Source organism: Numida meleagris, chromosome 18 (genome assembly GCF_002078875.1).
Source record: "Numida meleagris isolate 19003 breed g44 Domestic line chromosome 18, NumMel1.0, whole genome shotgun sequence".
Lineage (NCBI taxonomy): Eukaryota > Metazoa > Chordata > Aves > Galliformes > Numididae > Numida > Numida meleagris.
In genome coordinates this window covers 9769469-9775468 of record NC_034426.1, presented here as the reverse complement: position 1 = coordinate 9775468, position 6000 = coordinate 9769469, and the positions used below count along the sequence as shown (strand labels likewise).

Below are 6000 nucleotides of genomic sequence, written 5' to 3'. Positions count from 1 at the left end.
CGGGCTCTGGGCATGGCTGCGGGCGGGGCGCGGCGGCTGCTGCGCGCTGCTCCGCTTTTTTCCCCTTTTCCCCCTCTCGTGCCCGCGGCCGCGATGCAAAGAGCACGGAAGAGCACCACAAGCGGCGCAGCGGGGCCGCGCGGGGCGAGCAGGAGCCGCCTGGGGGATGCGCTCCGCGGGGCTGGCGCTGGGCGCTGCCGGGGTTAGCGGGGTTCGGAAGGCACCGCGCGCACAGAGACCCGGGCTGCGCTGCGCTCCCACGGCACCGCACGGCTCCGCTATTCTCATGCCGAGGTTTTAATGAGAACGGCCCTCGAGCCCCCCGAACAGCGGGCTTCTCAGTGCTGGAGGGGTGAGGTTCGATTACAGCCCCCTCACATCCGAACAACGGGAAGGATTTTTCTTGTCCTGCAACCGTTTCCTTCTGCTTTTGGCAGACATTGCGAAACCGCTCCCATGCGGGACAGCCCGAGGCCGCTCCACGTCGGGCTGCGGCCGTGCCAGTGCCGAGGACCAAGGTCCCGACGTCCCCACACCCCCACCCGCTGCAGCACCCAGGCCAGAGCAGCGCGAGCCCGGGCTCGTCCCCTAACGAGGAGCTGAGCTAGCACGCAGCTTGCTCCTGGCAACAGATACTTTTTTTATTAAGTAAACTGTCAGCGGTTTACTCCACGAGCTCAGCACCCTTCCCTGGACAGCGATGTCGCCATGGCAATAGAACGGCCGGGTCCCGCCACCCCCCCACCCCCAACCTTCCTCGGCGCACCCGAATGCCACCAGGAACACGGGGGGCTGCACTGCAGTGACCGTGCTCTGAGTTGGAAGGCGCCTTTAAAGGCCATCAGGTTCCACTGCCCCACAACAAACTGGGACACCCACACATCCATCGGGTGCTCAGAGCCCCTCCAGCCTGACCTCGGGGGCACCACCCCTCTCTGGGCAGCCTGTGCAGTGCCTCATTGCCCCAGCACAATCCCCAACCAGATGTGTTCTTTAAATTCAACAAAAAGCCCCACCATCTTTCTTGCAATTTCTTTATGCATTCCACCCTAAATCAGACAGAAGTGCCTGGAATGTTGTTTCTGTCCACGTGCCACATTGATTCAGCCCGAGGACAACCAGACTGCAGCACAGCCATGGCTGCCCCATCTGCATTCACCGACACAGCACACATGACTCTTAAAACATTTGAGATCTAGACTTAAATCTGAGATTAATACTTTAACATTTTAACAGCTCTTGAGTGGGTCCCTGAGAAGGCTGGGGCAGAGCAGCCCCCTCGCAGCAGCCGAAGTCACTGCAACACACAAGCACAGAGCTCCTCAATTCCCCAGAATGAAGAACCCAACCACAGAACACCTGGGATGTGTTTGTGCCTCCCCTGGACAACATCAGATGATGCCAAACTGCTCACGGTGGGTGGGAGCATGCAAGAGGACAGGAGGAAGAAATACAGTAACCCTGGATGCTGCCCTCGCTCTCACTAGCTCACACTGCAAAATCTTTTAATGAAGTTTTGGTTGGACCAGCAAATCAGTTTGTTCCTGTGGAAATACCTGGCTGCTCACTTCCAAGCAGAAATCATCAGTCTGGCAAATTTCAGAGGCACAGTGAGATAAAAAAAAAAAAGGAAACAGAGCCCATTTCAATGCCAAATGGTATCAGCTCTGCAGCACCTCATTAGCTTTCATTTAATGGAGGGGGAGGGGTTTTAATTTTAAACCTTTTACCTCTCGCATTAAACAAGAGGTTTCAGATCTCATTGAGTCTCTCTTTGTCTCTGGAGACGTCTTCCGTCTCTCCTCCCCGCTTCCAGACAAGTTAAGTATTAATCTTCTCTTGTTTTATGCTGAAGTGGCTTTGTATCGATTTTTAAAGATGTTCAATTCTCTCATATTTGGAAACAGAGAATCACTTTAAGCAGACACACTTAGCCCTATTCTCTTCTCCACTCAAATACTGCAAACAATTCTTTGCTGTAATCCATTTCTTCTGGACTTCGTTTGCACCTGATCTATAATTTACAGCAGGAGGGCGGGGTGGGTGAGGAGGCTGAGGGGCCGGAGCGGGCAGGTAGGGCCGCGTCAGCTCCGCGGGGACGCCGCAGGGCAGAGCAGCTCTGTGCCGGAGCACGGGCAGCCCCGGCGGGATCCACCTCCCAGAGCCGCCCTCGCACGGGGCTGGGCCGCCGAGCGCCGCAGTGAGCATCCCCGGCTCCTTGTGAGCACGGCCAGGGGCAGCGCGTCTGCTGGGGAACAGGAGGCGGGCAGCGAGCGAGCGGGGGGAACCTCCAGGCTCCGCTTCGGCTGCGGCCCGGTCCCCACGCGCTGCATCGTGCTTCACCTGCACGGGGGCCAGGAGCTGGGGGTGCCTCCCCCCCCCCCTCCTCGGGGGCTCCTCCGAATCTCTATCCTTCCCAAAAGCTGCAGCGTTACCTCCGCAGTGCCGAAATAACCTCTGAGCGGAGCAGCTGCCACTGCTTAATGAAGAAATAACTCTATCTAGAACTGCCCAGGCATTTTTGCTTTGGAGAAAACAGTTTTTGCAGTGAACTACAAAACTGAGTCCCGAGGGGCTTGGGAGAACTCGTTTCAGGTTGGAACAATTACACGCTATGATTAATAAATCACCTGGGCGGCTGGATCGTTTGTGCAGCGCTTGGCATTTTCTCCTGGACACTCTGCTAAGAAAGACGGATCTGAAAATGCCACACTGTGACAAGACCAAGCCTTCGCCCCGACCTTGTAGAATCTCCCCCAGATAAGCGATGTGGTTAATATTACTGAAAATTCACGGGTTGGCTCTGGCTCGTGTGTCAGTACATCAGTGAGACGGAGCCGCTCACTGCTGCCCACGGCACAGCCCCGCGCCCCACGGCACACAGCGCAGTGCAGGGGATGGACCGGGTGCTGCCGCTGCTCTGCCCACACCGGAGGAGAGAGGCAGGAGCAGAGCAGTGTCAGCACAGAGCACAGGCAGAAATAGAGACCGGTTTTCTGCAGGAGCGGCCACATCCCTGCGTTCCTGGCATAAGAAGAAAAGGATTTTGGAGCTTGCAAATGAAGAAGGTGATTACAGCATTTAAAAATGTGCTGCAGGAAGGGGATAGGAGTACATCCAGTTTTAAGCATCATGAGAAACAGAGCTTTAGATTATGTTACATCCAGCCCCAAGTAATCTGATTAGAGCTTTATGTTATGGCTTCAGTCAGAAAGACACAGAGGAAATATCAAGGAAGCATGAGGCAGATGAGGTTTTTCCCTTTGGATGAAGCTTCCCTCAGCCCCAGGAGCTGACAGCCTCTAGAGCATCAACTCCAGCACTGCTGCATCATTAAGAGCAGCAAAAGGTGACTTTGAGAAAGCTTAATCACTTTTCATATTACAGATGGTTACAGAGGACCCACCAACGAGACAAGGAAATATCCAACCTGCTTCTGCCCTGGACACAGTCCCTGCCATTCTGCTGTTCAGGATCAACATCCCCTTCAAACAACAAACACGTCCTTACACGATGGCCAAGGTCACAGAAGACCAGGGCTCGCTGCAGCAGCCTCAGACTGGCCATGCAGATTTCATGCAGATCCCAAGTCAGTAAATGCACAGCTCTGGGATCTGCAGAGTGGCCCAGGGGGCAGTAGGACCCCTCTGCATGGGGAGCCCAGCTCATGCCACCATTTCCCATCAGCAGGGGAGCAATCTGCCCTGGCCCCTGGTGGACCTGAGATGCAGCCCTGGTGCAGGTGAGGGTCTTGGCCCCAGCACGCACCACTGATGGAGCCCAAGGGCAGCTGGGGAGGGCCTGCATGCAGCATGGCCAGTCTGCGGGCAGCAGGTGCGCAGGAGTGCTGCAAGGAGAGTCTGCTCAGCTCCTTGGTTGCAGGGTGGAGGCTGCTGTGCCCACACCCAGCTCTCTGCCTTCTCCATATGGAGAGATTTAATAAGAGCAGAAAACTCAATTCAGTTGTTTACTCGATAGAAGGTCATTTGGTTAGCAGCAAGCAAACAAAGCGAGGAGGGAGGGGCAGTGCCCCCTGCTCTCCACTGCCCGCCCATATGAGGTGAGCATCCCGCTGCCCGTGGCTGCAGGAAATGTGGGACTGAAGGGGCTGGGTCTGGTTCCCCCCAGCACGGTGCAGGATGAGGCTGCGTGCCTCCAGCAGCCCCAGCACCTTGGCCACAGACAAAGACAGCGGGGCTGTGTTCACCTCGGAACACGGACAGCCTGGCACCAGCAGCCCTGCGCACAAAGCAGGGCTGGTATGACCCTGTGCTGCCATGGTACCCAGTACTGGCATAATGGGGACAACGCATGCACCCGAGCAGCCACACCAAGAGCCCAGAGCACGCGCTGACCTTCTGCCTGCCCTCAGCGAAGCAGGGCCCATGGTGTTCCATCTCCGCAGTGCAATTATCCGCCTGCCCAGGAAACAAACAGGGAAAGCAATCAAAGCTGCAATGAAAGAGCAAAAATTCATTACAAACAGACGACCTCTCATCTCGCAGGGAAGCCAAAGTGCAGGTAGATATCAGTACCCATTAAAAATGGAACAGGTCCCCCATGAGAGTGGCAGCAGTGTTTGCAGATCAACAGAACCTCAGATAAGCTGTGCTGCTGGGGAGCAGCAGATGGGCATATAGCAACGCTAGGGCATGGCACCTGTCGGTGTGTACGGGGGCAGTACACGGCCACGCCAGCAGCCCCCCCAGAGGCACGCACGGGCCCCTTCATGTCCTGCAGAGGGAAGTTCAGGAGCAATTTAAGCTTCAGTAAGAGACGGAAACACCACAGAAACAATACCAGTGCTGCAAATCGCTCCTCTCTGGGAACCTGGACCTTCAGCCCTGCTGGAACTGTCTTCTGTGTTTCTGCTCCACAGAAAAGAGCTGGATGAGTTGCTCAGTGCACACATTGCTCAGTGCAACCAGCTGTTTTCTGCTGCTTGCATACAGACCCCTGGTCCTGCAAACCATGCAGCTGTTACCGTGTTACAGAGAGGTGTGGGAGCAGCAGCAGCTCTGCCCTGCACTGTCCCTCTGTGCTCCACAGTGCCCAGAGCATTGTGCAGAGCGGCTCATCGCTGCAGCACACAGAGGATTAGCAGCACCGTGCCTCTGCTGCCACATCCACGCAGTTAATCTGACTTTGAAACCCACCTGGAGTGGCTGTGTCTGCTGGAGCACTCAGACCAAGACCGTCAGAACTGCAGGAAAGCTGCAGCCAAGGGGGGCTGTGTGCCATGGGGCAGGGGACTGTGTGCCATGGGGAGGGTGCTGCCAGCATGGGCTGGGCACCATGGAGCCCTGTCAGGTGCCTTCCTACCAGATGAGCCTACGAGCCTTCTCATGTCACTGCATATTGCAACAGCAAGCAGAATGCAAGCTATACCCACATTAGCACAGCGATAATAAATGAATTTGTACTATTACCTTGTCGCAAACTTTAAAGCACAAAGGACGGAAAGTGAATTTCACAGTGAGGCTATTTGTGTTTTAGCAATGCAGCCTGTACCAGAGCACGGTGACGGGGCCGTGCGATGCCTGCAGCATCCTCTGCCCTTTGCCATCAGCTGCCCGGCATGAGCGGAGGAGGCAGCGTGCAGCACTGACCTGGCAGGAGCCCGACTTGGCAGCCATCTGCTCTGGGGCTGGATTTGTGCCCGCTGCTCCAGTGCCAGCCACAAGATGCCCAGCCACGATGGGGCCGTGTCTTACAGGATAATTATCTACGTTACAGTCATGGCTTGCAAAGAAACCTTGCAGATGGAGCAAGGCCAAGCAAAGAGGGCAGAACCCTTCACCCCAGTGGCTGCAGTGACTTAGGAGTGGCCCCCAGACCCAAGCAGCTGAGGGGCAGATGGGAGCACTCTGTTGTCTGCCTCCAGCACAAAGCCATTGCTGGAAGCCCAGCGCTTAGACAGCTGCAGCCGCTTTTAAGTGAGAAGATCTGTAGATAGCTATCTATATATCTACAGATACCTATCTTATATTTCTGTACGTC

General features: G+C 55.9%; 1 protein-coding gene across 6 annotated transcripts in view; it reads right to left on the bottom strand.

The window, feature by feature from the left end:
• RAP1GAP2 (RAP1 GTPase activating protein 2) overlaps nt 1–6000 on the bottom strand; it is a 52066-nt gene that overhangs the window by 23969 nt on the left and 22097 nt on the right. The gene's annotated exons all lie outside the window — the stretch shown is intronic.